Source organism: Ciconia boyciana, chromosome 2 (assembly GCF_034638445.1).
Source record: "Ciconia boyciana chromosome 2, ASM3463844v1, whole genome shotgun sequence".
NCBI classification, from domain to species: Eukaryota; Metazoa; Chordata; class Aves; order Ciconiiformes; family Ciconiidae; genus Ciconia; species Ciconia boyciana.
In genome coordinates, this window is record NC_132935.1 from 68,262,474 (window position 1) to 68,278,420 (window position 15,947).

The 15,947-nt window shown below is 39.7% G+C and overlaps 1 long non-coding RNA gene across 1 annotated transcript in view; it reads right to left on the reverse strand.

Moving 5' to 3' along the window:
- The window catches only part of LOC140647842 (uncharacterized), a 27,055-nt gene continuing 11,108 nt past the window's right edge, over positions 1-15,947 (reverse strand). Inside the window, exon 3 of the long non-coding RNA XR_012040973.1 lies at positions 1-1,868. This is a non-coding gene — a long non-coding RNA (uncharacterized lncRNA). The remainder of the gene's footprint in view (positions 1,869-15,947) is intronic.

The window sequence follows — 15,947 nt, forward strand, 5'->3', positions numbered from 1 at the left end:
TGGGAAAAAAATTGCAGAAACAAAATAACCAGAGCCTGACTCAGAAAAGAGCAAGGACCTGCACTTTTTTCCATCAGGTCAGAAATTCCATGCAACGCCTATATAATCTTCCTTACCAAAATTTCTTTGAATCTTACACATTTCCATGAAAAATCTTGGCTTTGAGAAATCGAAATTTCTAACGAAAGTAACCTATTGCTGTAAATGCAGCTGGGCCTTTCTTCACTGATTCCTAACCAGATTCTAAGGCTTGCAATGTTTTCACCTTAATGTTCAATTAAATTAATGGGTCAGTCCCCAGCTCCATTACAGACTGAACAGCAGTCAGGAAGTAGCTGACTCCTATGGCACTAAGCAGGTCACAAAGCCAAGAACAAAGTTGTATGAGATCCAGAAACAAGGCAATAGCTCTTCCATAAGTCCACTAAAGGCACAGCTAATACTATCGATTTTACATTGAAGATGACTCCCATAGTCAGTGGCAGTACAGAACTCTAAGTGACAACCCCCACACACACACTTCTGGCTGGTATCCCTGTAGAGACTGCTGCAGGTGCTGTCACTGGGTTGATCCTTGTAAGTGTATACAAAACAGAAAATGGGTAGCTCCCAAAAGGAGCTTTTTTAGGGTCTCCTGTAGGAGTTTATACGTCTCTCTCAACTTGAGCCTACTTGTCTGGGGCAAGTTTCAAAGGCTGTTTGTATTCTGGCTGAATTCACAGTATAGCAGGTGTGGTGCAAACACAAAGCAGCATTCAATACCTGTCTCAAAGAGTTTACACTCTAGCCTTCAAAACTTTAAATACCCCCCCCCAAAATTCAAAGAAAGTTTGAATCAATTAACTGTTGTGAAAATAACATAGGACATCACTCCTTTTTAATAACAGAGACAGAAACATATCCCATATTTGCCCTTAAAGTAGTCTCCATGAATGTGACTTAGTGGTTCCTACACTGCTCACAGCATGTGAAGAGGATCCCGTCTATAGCCCTCCTCTCTGACCTGGAAGAATCTTGCTTGAAATGTTTAGTTAAAGGAAATTGAAGTGCAGGTATTTGCTTCAAATTAATATTATTTAAAAACTAATTGGTGATGTTAGTGCTGTTTTTCCCCTTTAATTAACAATGTATAAATGCAACTTTAACTACAATTTAATTACATTATGACGGCAGAAGGTATTTTCTGAAAGCTCGTTTCTAATTACATTCTGAAAGCTCAAGTTTTTTTCTCTTGCTCTTAGGGAATCAATCCCATTAGTATTAATAGTTTATCTGCTTAAATTCCTCATATATTATTATAAGAACCGACCTCGAAGTTTAACTATTCTAAAAAAATGTAATGCTTGTAAATTAAACATGTTCTACTAAATCTTAGAGACATTAAAATGGAAAGAGATGTATGGAATTTCAATGTGATTTTGGCTAACCGTGTTAGAGAAACTGGACTTTTATTCACCTTAAGAAATGTCACATTAATGTAGATGATCAAATTTCTCAAATTGAAAATAGCTAGTATGCTACTCTCAGGCAAGATTTTGACATTGACAGAGGACACCTCTTTCCTACCCCGAAAGGAAGGTGTGAAAATATTCTTATTTACACTTCTCAAGAGAATGAGCCCCTGGGCTGCAACAGGAAAGACTCTTCACCTTAGCTCCTTGGTGTTCAGGTTTAGATGGCCACATGCACAGCATTCTCTCGAAGGGGGGCATCAGAGAAGTGGCTTTTGGTGTTGGTCGTTCTTGACATGAATGATGCAATTCACATCTCAAAGCAGCTGTTTCAGGCTATCGGTCAGCTTAGGTAGATAAATTTCTTTGGTTATACATAGATCATGGTTCCAATTAGCCTGTGGGCTAGAGATCCACCTGTATAGAAAAAAAAGATAAAAAAGTCCACCCCCATAATCATGACATTCTGATGCAACTATCTAACTTTCAAAAATAGTGCAAAAGGTAAGAAACAACAGATCCTAAAATCCATTTTGACCTAACCTGCAAAGGAAACTCAGACATCCACAGCAGGCTATAAGCAGGCCACAAGAAAATCCATTACATCCCCTCAGAGGAGAAATTTTAGAATAACCACCAGAGGCAAAAGACCAGCAACACACTGATCAGAGTTGCAAATGCGACTCCAATGAAAATTTAAATTTCCTTTAAATGTACAATGTGCAACTGGCTGTTTTAAATGTAAGCATATGTGCATTCTGCGTGCAAAGTTCAAACACAAAGGTTGAGTTGTAGAAGCAGAGGAGTAAAGAAACAAATACCGGAACTCTCTCAAACACTGTGAAGTAAGCCTACCCCAGATTCCCTAGCTGAGATCAGCTAATGTTAAGAGGAAACTGGCTGACTGGTGGAACATACTCTCCCTTTGACTACTGGAACGAGAAGATCCTGATGCGTTTTTTTCAGGAGATTGATGCAAATGAGTGGTTCCTACCAGAGTTTCTCAAAAGCAAGTTCTACGAAAGAAGCTGAAAGAGCTCCATTCTTTCTTTGTGTATGCAAAGGGAAAAGTACTGTTACAGAGACATTTTTCCAGATAAACAAACTTTCCCTCAATTTCTCTAGGCACACTTGAAGAGCCATTGCAACAAATATGAATTTGTATTTGATGGAACAATAGGCTCTGACAGAGATTCAGAAATGAGGACAGGTCTTTTTTCCTGCAGTCAGGATACCCTCCAAATTTCTGATTCCACTTCTGAGGAGCTTCTGTGACAAACAATGCTGGAAGCTGGAGCAAGAGATCCAAGTAAACGCTGATGATGCGCTGCCTACTGAGCACCTCAGTAAAACTGACTGACTATGGATTAGGTGGGAAGTATCCATAGGAGAGGGGAGAGACCTCCAAAGAGGCATGTAGGCAGCTACAACTTTCTATGTCTTGTTGGAGTCTCAGTCTCCTTCTAGGGCGGGAAGTTCTTACAAACCCCACCTAAAGTCGTGGCATCCACTTTCCCCACATTTCTGGGTGCAGAAATCATCTTAGTTATTTTTAAACAGAATACTTAAACTTACTGACCCCTGGTGAATACATAACTGTGACACACAGTCAGACTATGGTAACAGCGGGATTTCAAGCATTGTTGGACAAACAGCTCATTCGCAGTAGTCTGCTTGGTACCTGCTTTCTGAGAGTACTTCTGAATAATGCTAGCTTATGGATACCTAGGGCAGACCCTCAGGAGAATTGACCTTTCTCCCTATAATTTCTTTGAGACCTCTGGGGAGACCCCAGGAGGAAATTTGCAATTTTCCTGCTGCCAAGAATGGCTTTGGAAATGCTGCAGTACACATCCAGGCAGCCCCATGGGTATAATGGTTTAGAATAACTCGAGGTTTGGTGATGCATTTTTGTTTAAAATTTCTTAAGCCAATTCAACTTTGTCAGCTTTGAATGTTTCTAATTTAACACCTACATCACTATCCTATGAGTAATAAGATGAAAAATGAAATGTAGATGGAATTTATAAACTCTCAGGTAGTACAACAGTTCCCATCAATAAATAGTGGAAAAACCTTTACTGGGTGTATTCAAAACTGCACCGAAGGAAAATGTTAAGGATTAAATTTCCAGGCATACAGAGTTGATCTTTTCCATTTTCAATTTTTGTGTAATTTGATTGATACATATTTTCTGTTTTTATCTTATATATTGTCCATGATTTTTCTATACTTATAATTCTGCCTGTGTCTATAGTAATCAAGGTCGCAACTATCCACAAGGGGTCTCTAAATAATTAGGGTGGGTGGTTAAAGCTTCAGTGAATCCAATACAATTGAAACCTAGAGCAACTGATCTGCAATTTGATTGCATTAAAAACTATACAGCATGTATACCAGCGAGGTAGTTTACCAAATGAATTAACTTTGTATAAATCATGGGAGCACTAAAATAAAATCTTGACTGTAAACTTAACACTGCTGATTTATACATAGATGTGATGAAAAGACAAAATAAGAAACTAACTAAAGTGTCAGCTGAGTATATTTAATACTTGCAGATGACACTGCAATCATAGTAGACACACAAACATTTTATCTAGTGGTGGCAAAGAATAAAAGAAGTTCTAGAATCATAAATGCAATTTAAAATTATTTTCTTTGTTTTAAATATCAGACATATATCACCTGAGATTCAAAGCATAAAACATGAAAAGCATAAGGCATAAAAAACCTATGACATATTTAAAAACAAAAGCAGAAATCGCAATGAAATCAAGAGGACTTTATTTTTAATTTAACATCAAGAGAAAAAATGATGAAGTTTCTGTTCATTTGTGAATGGCTCGCACACTCAGGTAATCTTTCTGGCTTCTATGAACAATCTTGTTGAGCAAAATTCAGCCAAAAAAAGTGATTAAATAAATATGTGCTTGGACAAACTGTCAGTGGCAATGCTGGATTCAAGCGAGAAATGTAGAAAGTGACTCATATACGCTACTGAGCTGCAAGAAAGAACTACTAAATTAACACCAGTTGTTATTTGACTTTTCTGAATACAACTTCTGGGTATTTCTATTACAATAGCCCATTTATCACTTGCTTTCCCTGCACTGCTTAAAAACTCTTACTTCTACATTTATCTCTGTTCTCCCCAAGCTACATTCCAATTTACCAGTAAGGTTATTTGGAGATATCACTTCTAGTCTTTAATCTTTGAGAAATCCCTTCACCAGATCATCACCATTCCACAACAGGCACTCATAATCATTGTACCTTATTGAAATGAGATAAAACCAAGGCAGATTTTACAGATATTGATCTTAATCAATATTGATTTTACAGATACTTGAATATAGAGGGAAGTACAGAACCAGATTCACAAGAGTACTAAGGCTTTCAATTTATATTTAGTTTTATTTCCTATGAAACCAGGGAGTGGCTGGTGTTAAACTGGAGTCAGATATGTAAACATCCATAAGCACCGAGGACTATAAAGAATGTAGGTTATAAGATCTGGGCCACCTCCTCAGACCTTCTTCCACTTACACTGATTTTGCCCATGTAACACTGAAATGAATTACTGTAACTTTTGTCTTAAAATTGCTTCATGCACAGTTGCTGTATGATTATGTCCTCTCTCCACTGTTACCATACAAAAGCCGTATGATGACTTAATCTTTTCACCTTCGCAATCCAGGTTTAATCAAAGCAACATATTTCTGAATACTTAGCGTTTTCTTACTGAAAGCACTACAAAACTTAAAACTTGTATTGACTAAAAGCAACATTCCTATTTCAGCCTTTGTCTTCCCCCTCCATTTACCAGAACCTCAGACACAGGCGCAGTTTCCTTTCCAATTTAACCTTTTGAGAATGTCAAAAGAGAGAATAATTTATACTTCTCCTTGAGTCACATTTCAGAAACTAGCTTTTGAAAACAGTTCACTGAAGCAACTAGTCCTTACGTTTCAGAGACAAATAACACATCCTTTTCTGTTATCTGGGGAGTTCAGACTTCAATGCTTTAAGGGCTCCCTTGGACTCTTATTTTTTTAGCCTCAGTCAAAGCTAAACAGAGACGGTCAATCAAATGCCTGCTTAACTTTTACAATAAAGGCAAAAATAAAAGATGAAGGGTCTTTAGTACTTCAAGCTTTGGAAGCTGAAGCAACAAAAAACCTAGGAAAATGTCAACTGTATTTTGAATTTAGTGAATGAGATAAAGTTAGTCAAATTATGATAAACGCTGAATATCAAGAGACATTTCCAAATAATAAGATCTATTAAAATGTGCATTATCTTATGTGTAGGAAGAAAAATTTTCACCACTATAATTAAACCTTGACTAATGTGAAGAGAATTGTCTGTAGATGCAGAAGGATAATATCATTTCCTCAGTTTCCTATGTGAATTAATTTCTATATTTTAAGAATGTTTTAAAAATACAAATACATACAGCCTGCAAAATCCATAAATCAAAAAGTGTGAGGACAAATACCATGAATTCACTTAGGAGTTTACATCTGTCTGGCTGTATCTTAGTTATCTGAACTGCTACAAAGTCTGTGCTGATACAGTACTGTAAAGAGAAACTGATGGCTATTTAAGTGAAATTTCTGGAAAATAAACTTAATTATTGTAGTATCTTTCATAATTCTTTGAGAAGATGAAGTGGGTGAAGAACAAGCCTCTAAAAATGTCCAAGGAAATTCTGATTTTTTTTTAAATATAGCTGTACCAGCATCTGTTAAGTAGTCACAGGAAAGATCATAAAAGTTAAGAACAAACAAGAATACAACTTGCTCTTCTATGAGAAGAAGCAGTTAGCACTGAGTTTCTGGAGAAGCATAATCTTGATCTTATCACCAGCTGTCTGGAGACCTACTACTATCTCCCACATAATTATGGCAAAGAGATGTCAGTAAACATTTCACTTCAGCACATCAGTATTTTTGAAACTCTAACCCTAAAGAGGTAGAGAAGGGCATATCCGGACTTTCAAATGCACCTCAGTGTGTTACGTGCGTTGCTCCCGTTGAAATCTATAAATTAAGTGTCCATGATGCTTGGACACATTAAAAAAATAACTTACTTTACCTCTCTCAATCTCTCTGTGTCTAAAAGTAACTGGCAATTTATCCATAATCAACTCTGTAGGCCAGAGTACATATGGCCTCATATTTTAAATGAGAATGATAAGGTTTAATGAAATAAAACTGAAAATAATTTGGTGAACTCAAATGGGACATTCCAGAGACGAAAAATATGTTAAATATCTCAGACAATAAAGCACCAGTGTAGAAGACAAGCTACATCTTTTCAGAATTGCCTTTATAAATAACAAACTTAATTGGCAGGAGCAAGAAAGGATTTCTCAACCGGTGAGTTTTTGGCCAAGAGTTAAGAATTTTTGTAACAGTCAAGAGCAAACTGGTTTTAGCTCATTCATTAGCTTCTAAAAACTTGTGCAGCTTTTCTAACATGATGAATCTGCTTAAGTAAGGGTTTAGACTAGTTTAAAATTGCTTTGGTTTGAAAACAGTCTGTTGATTTAGATATGAACGGTGTTCTAAACATTCGATACATATCATTACCAATATAATCTGTGACAAAAGTTTTTTTTAATCTGCTTACATTTCACATAACTTTTTGTGATCATTTGCTGTTCTTTAATGTACTTGCTGCTTCTGGGACTCAAAATGCTGCACAAATTCATCTTACATTTTAAATTATCTTAGTCATCTTTTTAACACTCCTATATCCCAGAACTACATTTACTACATTTATGGTGTTCCTTTCTATGTCATATTATTTCACAACTACTGGACTAGCAGCTAGACATTTGATTGCCTTGCTGTCGCAGTCCAAATACTAATACTTTCTTCCTAACTTTTCCAGGAATCACTGATTTAACATACAAATATGTATAAAGGAAAACTGCACGCATCTTGTCTTGTTACGTAAAGCAGCACAACGAATCTCTGGAGGATTTGTTAGGTACAGAAGTGTTTTTCTGAAGAATGCTGCACCCTCCTCATGACAGTAAACTGGCTGTGGTTCTGCTGAAAACAGGCAGTGGGATCTGTCTACAAATGATTTTAACTCTTGTTACAAGCCTGGGCTGCTGTATTCACATCCATTAATCTGCAGAACTCCCCTGCCTACTTCTTCCCAGCCAGCTCCAGTTACATTACAGTGATCCTATGCATTAAATGTATCAGCATATGCCATAAGCCCCTACTGCCACGACAGCTCTACAGTTTCTTGACACCTTCACAATGATTATGAAAATCAAATCCTATCATTCAGGAAATCCACTCTGTATTCAAGTTATTGTTATTGCAAGTTTATTGATCAAAATTTTGTAAAGCTACCGGATAGAAATTGTTCACTGTGATGCATGCACAGAATGGTGTAGCTCAGATTTGTCTAAATGTCAGATTGATTTATAATGACCTGCTATCTCTCTAATCTTTTTTTCTGAATTTTTTCCTATCAGTAAACTTAGCATCTTGGTATTAGAGGAATAAATATGAGTGGAATATAAATTGGGAAATCTGCAGAGGTTTCTGATGCCATTAGTTTAAGATGGGAGATTAAATCATTAGATGTTCTGATGGAGTCCTTCAATGATTAGTTATTATATCCACAAAGAGGTTTCCAAGACATGCCAGATTTACTTTTTTCTTCCTTTTTAAAGGGTTGTTTATACCTGGCAAGTCTTGTTTTAGTGGGCTAAACAACAAAGAATATTTAAGTAGTGCTTTCGTTGTGTAACTTGACAGGTGGCTTGTGTACCCATCCTAGATGTCTTCTCACTCAAGCTTGTGCATATTCTTTGTGAAGTGAGAGACATTTTTATTAATAGGGAGAGTAAAGGGTACAGATCATAGTGAAGGCAAAAAGGTACAGAATGAATTTATTACTTGATCGGTTCCTATTCCCCACAGACTTTCTAAAGAGCAGAAGATTCATTTTGTCCACAATCCAGTCAGACTTTGAATTCTGTATGGAATGAAGATTCAGGATACCTTCTTGATATGCACGCAGCGCTATCAGATGTCAAGGGTTTTGGCAGGAAGTGAAAAGCCCTGATCTGTACAATATACAGTACATGGAAAAAATTATGATTCCTGACAGTTTGTAATTCTGCCAATGCTATAGAAAATTTTATAATGGCAGTAAAAGGCACCTCTCTAACCCAAAGACTTTCCTGCCAAGCTTCCAAAATGTGCAGCTAATCATGATGGAATTGGAGCTGTTAAAGTTATAACCATTTTTTTTATTACAGGAAGCACTAGACAAACTGAGTTAGAGGATGCTATTCCTTCTATCACAATGTCTATACAGTAATGAAATAACTATGTCAAGCAATCGCTTTTCAAATAAAAATATGTTTGCAAATTTTGAAGATATGGTTCTAAAAACCTATCTATATTGAAGATTGGTAATGCAGTGCTTATATTTAGTTTGATAAGGCACCAAAGACTTATAAGCTTGTGACTCACTTCTAGACTAAGGCAGGAACTTTTCAACAAATTCTTTTTCTGAAAAAAAGGGCATCCTCTTTGTAGCCACCCTTTAAGTACTGGAATACTGTGATGAGATCCCTCTGAGCTCTCTCCTCTCCAGGGAGAGACTAACTCCATCAGTCTTTCCTCAGAGGGGAGGTTCTCCAGCCCTTTGATCATCTTCATGGCCCTCCTTTAGACCCCCTCCTGTCAGTCCACGTCTTTCTTGAATTGTGGGGACCAGAACTGAACACAGGACTCCAGGTGCGGCCTGACAAGCACTGCACAATTGATCTTGTGAATTTTACAGTTTGGAATGATCTTTATTAATGAAGATCTTTTTTGCTTTGGCTTCTAACTCTATTTTTAATTATATAAAATTAAGGAAAATATAAAAAATTGCTCATTTAAATCACTGGATTTTAGGCTTGAGAAAAAAGCTTTGGGAAGACAGGATATGCTACAAAGAAAACAGCAAACAGTGCCATTTATAAGACACAAAAGCTGCAATTTATATAAAAATATACAGACAGAAAATGACAACAGAACTGAGAATTGCAGATTTGGATCAACACACACCATATGACAGCAAAACTGTCTTGGGAGCACAAAGGTTGAAAGGAAAAGAACACTGCTTCATCCCTTTTAGAATATGAAGTGTTAAAATCATCAGACTTTCTACATAGTGACATCATAAATTATACAGTTGTAACAGTAGCAAAAGGAATGATGTTGTTAGGAGAAAGAGTTCTTAGCTATGTTTTTTTCTATGATTGTAGAGAAGAAAATTTCAGTCCAAATAACTATTGCAAATGTGGTTAAAGACACCACAGATAAACTGCTTTTAGAAGATCTATTTGTAAGAAACAAAGAAAATGGAATTTTAGATGTTAACAATGGAAAGCTACTAAGGCTTCTGCAAGAAGACAGTATCCACAATATTAAAGATTGGCAGCAGCTTTTTTTTTCTTCTCCTCGGTAGGTAATATGTGTCTTTTTTTCCTTGTTCAGAAACACACCTTCAGGTCTGAAGAATTCATTATCCTTTTACCATTTTTAAAGCTTTTAAACCTAGCAACTCTTCTGCTCTTGCTTGCTATTTATCTGTTTTCAAGGAAGATGGTAGACTTGTTTAAAGTCTCTGCTTGTCAGTTCCTAATTATAAGCTTTTGCCTTGTTAAAATGTTTGTACACATGTTCTTATAAGCGTTTACTTAATTCAAAAATTACTATTTTTTCCACAAAAAGACCCTAAATATAAAAACATTGTGTCCAGAGTCTGTAAAATTTAGTTTTTGAAAATAATGTTCAAAACATCTGTGAAGAGACACAAGGAATATAGAGAGCTTAAAACACTGTATTCTAAAAATTAAAAGACCTTGCCAGTAATCAATACTAACAGTATACTGAATGATATGATGATTTTGCAGCTGCATTCTCAGCTTCCCATAATTAGAATGAATAGTACATATATATAGAACAATAATTATTGAGAATCTGTCCAAACATTGTGCCTCAGCTTCAAATGAACACCCTACATGGACTTAGTAGAGTACGCATTCAGGCACAAAATTATCATCATAGAAAAGTGAAAATTAACATCTTAAAGTATGAGTTACTTCATGATTAACAATGTTATTTACAGTAAAATTCGGAAAGCTAAGGTATTCCATAAATACTACTGTCTTTGAAAATGCCATTTGGTTGTCATTATTGTATTTGCAACAGAGTTTTCTCCCTCTTCCACTTGGTAACACTGTTGTATATTACTTTCTTTCAGTAAGTATGAGAAAGACTGATGTCCACAACCTACTGTTATGTGAGCAGGCAACCAAAGACCTCAGGTAACTGAATGGCTACCATGGAGAAAAAGTTAAGAAAATATATGCCTGTTTACAAAAGGCTTGATCAAAAGCCTGCGGAACAAAGCTGTGTAGCGCCCAGGAATACTATCAGACTTCAGTAGTCAGGTTAATCTCAGTTTATCCTTTTACTTATTTTATGCTTTCTAAGTAAATGGTCTGATCCATCTCTATGGCTACTTAGCAAGCAACAAGTTTTTGACAAGTTTTGTGACATTATTTGTGACCACCACGCTTCCCTACCCCTCAGTTTGATTCTTGACTAGGGCACAAGATGAAATTCTGTTGCCAGGAAGCGCCAAATCAAACACTAGGGCTTCCATTATTTTTGTACTGGAACAAATTTCCAGTAATAATGACTCAGTGGTTAACCCCTTCTCTTGCAGCTCACACAGCTGACAGGAAGATCTTACCTATAGGCAAGAGGATACTGCCAACTTAACTCATACCTTCACATCTTCAACCAAATCATCCTAAGCCTCTCAGCAACACATTTTATATGTCTGTCTGTCTGTCTGTCTGCTTACTTATATATTCGACTGTTCAAATTGCTTCAGCTCGCAAACCTACTAAGCATACTTTGTAGTATGTGAAATGGACTGTCCATAAATGTTTCTTTTTTATCTTTGTATAACCTTGTGGGCAGATGCAAGCTGGTTTTGCCAACATATGTGTGACTCCATCAGTATCTGGTACCAAACCTAAACAAGTTCTTTGAGAAGACTGGAGAGACAAGCTCTGACTCAGTGACTTGCTAATGTGGTCTCCGGCTTTTGGATTAGAGCAGACTCATGTTCTGTTTACTCAGAACATACAGAGTTTGTTCATTACCTGCCATCCATACAACACTGTCGCTGTGCTTTACAAAGCTGCCTACAAACTAATTAAGCATTACTAACACAACTTTTCTTCAGTATTACATCTTAACATTGTTGGACCTCTCCTTTATCCTTCCCTTCTCTCCTGCCCAAAGGAAAAATAGAACAGAACAGAATAGAATAGAACAGAAAAGAATAGGACTATTTCAGTTGGAAGGGACCTACAACGATCATCTAGTCCAACTGCCTGACCAATTCAGGGCTGACGAAGCTAAAGCATGTTGTTAAGGCCATTGCCCAAATGCCTCATAAACACTGACAGGCTTGGGGCATCAACCACCTCTCTAGGAAGCTGTTCCAGTGTTTGACCACCCTCTCTGTAAAGAAATGCTTCCTCATGTCCAGTCTAAACCTCCCCTGGTGCAGCACTGAACCATTCCCACGTGTCCTGTCACTGGGAGAAGTGACAGGGAGAAGAGCTCAGCACCTCCCTCTCCACTTCCTCTCCTCAGGAAGCTGCAGAGAGCAATGAGGTCACCCCTCAGCCTCCTTTTCTCCAAACTAGATGAGCCCAAAGTCCTTAGCCACTCCTCATAGGACATGCCTTCCAGCCTTTTCACCAGCTTTGTTGCCCTCCTCTGGACTCATTCAAGGACTTTAACATCCTTCTTAAATTTTGTGACCCAGAAGTGCACACAGTGCTCAAGGTGATGCGTTGGTACAGCGGGATAATCACCTTTTTTGACGGGCTGGTTATGCTGTGTTTGATGCACCCCAGGATGCAGTTTGCCCTCGTGGCTGCCAGGGCACACTGCTGACTCACACTGAGCCTGCCGCTGACCAGCACCCCCAGATCCCTTTCTGCAGGGCTGCTCTCCAGCCACTCCTCTCCCAATTTATACTTGTGCCCGGCATTACTCCGTTCTAGGTGCAGAATCCAGCATTTTGACTTGTTAAATTTCATTGCATTAATCATTGCCCAATGCTCTAATCTATCTAGATCCCTCTGCAAGGCCTCTTGTCCCTCAAGAGAGTCAACAGCACCTCCCAGTTTGGTATCGTCAGCAAACTTACTAATGGTACATTCAACTCCTGCATCCAGATCGTTGATAAATACATTGAACAGAACTGGCCCTAGAATTGAGCCCTGAGGAACACCACTGGTGACCAGATGGAACCCCCATTCACTACAACCCTTTGAGCTGTGCCCTTCAGCCAGCTCGTCACTCAGCACACTGTGAACCTGCTCATCCCACAGCTGGACAACTTCTCCAGAAGGATATGTGAGGGACAGTATCAAAAGCCTTACTAAACCCCAGAAAAACTACATCCACCACCTTCCACAGCTTCACTAAGGGCAAATCGTGCCTGACAAATCTGGTGGCCTTCTACAATTGGGTGACAGCATTGGTGGATAAGGGAAGAGCAACTGACGTCATCTACCTGGACTTGCACAAAGCATTTGACGCTGTCCCGTGTGACATCCTTGTCTCTAAATTGGAGAGACATGGATTTGACGGATGGACCACGCAGTGGATAAGGAATTGGCTGGATGGTCACACTCAAAAGAGTTGCGGTCAACGACTTGATGTCCAAGTGGATACCAGTGGCAACTGGCATTCCTCAGGGGTCGCTATTGGGACTGGCACTGTTTAACATCTTCGTTGGCAACATGGACAGTGGGATTGAGTGCACCCACAGCAAGGTTCCCAATGACAGCAAGCTGTGTGGTGTGGTCAACATGCTGGAAGGAAGGGATGCCATCCAGAGGGACTGTGACAGGCTTGAGAGCTGGGCCCGTGCAAACCTCATGAAGTTCAACAAGGCCAAATGCAAGGTCCTGCACATGGGTCAGGGCAATCCCAAGCACAAATACAGGCTGGGTGGAGAATGGATTGAGAGCAGCCCTGAGGAGAAGGACTTGGGGGTGTTGGTTGATGAGAAGCTCAACATGACCCGGCAATGTGCACTTGCAGCCCAGACAACCAACCATACCCTGGGCTGCATCAAAAGAAGCATGGACAGCAGCTCTACTCCACTCTCATGAGACCCCACCTGGAATACTGCATTCAGCTCTAGCCCCCAACATAAGAAGGACATGGACCACAAAGATGATCAGAGGGCTGGAGCACCTCTCCTATGGACACAGGCTGAGAGAGTTGGGGTTGTTCAGCCTGGAGAAGAGAAGGCTCCGGGGAGACCTTATAGCAGCCTTCCAGTACCGGAAGGGGGCCTACAAGAAAGCTGGAGAGGGACTTTTTACAAGGGCAGGTATTGATAGGACAAGTGGTAACGGCTTTAAACTGAAAGAGGGTAGATTTAAATTAGGTATAGGGAAGAAATTCTTCATTATGAGGGTGGTGAGGCACTGGAACAGGTTGCCCGGAGAAGTTGTGGATGCCCCATCCCTGCAAGTGTTCAAGGCCAGGCTGGACGGGGCTTTGAGCAACCTGGTCTAGTGGAAGGTGTCCCTGCCCATGGCAGAGGGGTTGGACCTACGTGATCTTTAAGGTCCCTTCCAACCCAAACCATTCTATGATTCCCTTCATCCACTAGGCGGGTGACCTTATCATAGAAGGATATCAAATTAGTTAAACGGGACTTTCCCTTTGTAAACTCATGTTGACTGTGCCTTATGACTGCATTATTCTTTAAATGCCTTTCAATAGTACCCTGTATAATCTTCTCCGTAATTTTTCCAGGAACTGAGGTTAGACTAACAAGTCTGTAGTTTCCTGGGTCTTCCCTCACGCCCTTGTAAATTGGAATAACACTGGCTAGCTTCCAGTCAGAAGGGACCTCCCCAGACTCCCAAGACCTTTGGTAGATGATCGAGAGAGGTCCTGCCATAACATCCACTAGCGCCTTCAGTACTCTGGGATGAATCCCATCAGGCCCCACAGACTTGTGAACATTCAGCTGATACAGCTAGTCCCTTACAATTTCAGTGTCCACAAATGGAAAGTCACTGTTCCCACACTCGTGGTCCTTCGACTCAGGGGACTGCACAGCCCAGGTCTATCAGTGTTATTAAAGACTGAGGCAAAAAAAGCATTGAATGCCTGTGCTTTTTCTTCATCCCTGTTAGTCAGATGACCATCCACAACACGTATCAGTCCAATGTTTTCTTTAGACCTCCTCTTGCTATTAAGGTACTTAAAAAGCCCTTCTTGTTATCTGACACAACACTGGCCAGTTTCAACTCTAATTGAGCTTTGGCCTTTTGTGTCTTCTCCCTGCATATAGGAACCACAGCTCTGTACTCTTCCTGTGAAGCCTGACCTTGCTTCCAGAGATCATACATTTCTTTTTCCTCTTGAGCTCCATGAGGAGTTCCCCATTCAGCCAAACTGGTCTTCTGCCCCGCTCAATTGACTTACGACATGGTGGAATTGCCTGCGCCCGTGCTTCTAAAAGGTGCTTTGTAAAAACTGACCAGCACTTGTGGACCCCTAAGCCCTCAAAAGTAGATTCCCAGGGTACTCTGCTAAATAGCTCCCTGAATAGCTTAACGTTTGCTCTCCTGAAGTCCTGGGTAGCAACTCTGCTGTCCTTTTTTCTCATTACACTGAAAATTTTAAACTCAACCATTCCATGATCACTGTATCCAAGGCAGCCACCTACCATCACATACCCCATGAGTCCTTCTCTGTTCACAGATAGCAAGCCTAGGAGGTCATCTTTCCTAGTTGGCTCACTGAGTACCTGTGACAAGAAGTTATCTCCTACAAACTTCAAGAATTTCCAAGACCTGCTCGTCACAGCAGTATGATATTCCCAGCTGATGTCTAGGAAGTTGAAATCTCCCATGAGGATGAGGGCTATCGATCCAGAAATTTATCCTAACTGCCTATAAAATAACTCATCAGTGCTTACATCCTGGCTGGGAGATCAGTAGTAGACACCCACTACAACATCTCCTTTGTTTTCCATCCCCCTAACCCTCACCCAGAGGCTCTCAACTACACCATCACTTAACTGTAAAGGCCGTACAATCAAACCTCTCCCCTACATACAGCGCGATACCTCCACCTCGCCTGCCTTGCCCATCCCTCCTGAACAGCCTGTAGCCCTCCATCCCAGCACTCTAATCGTGGGACTCATTCTACCAAGTCTCACTAATACCAATGATATCGTAGCTCTGGGCTAAGCTGACCAACGCTTCCAGTTCATCCTGTTTGTTTCTCATACTGCATGCACTGGTGTACAAGCATTTCAGACATGCTCCTGAGCCCTCCGTGCTCCCAGGAGCAGTGTAAATGTTTCCACTAGCATTGCCACCCTCAGGCGATGCCATCCAAC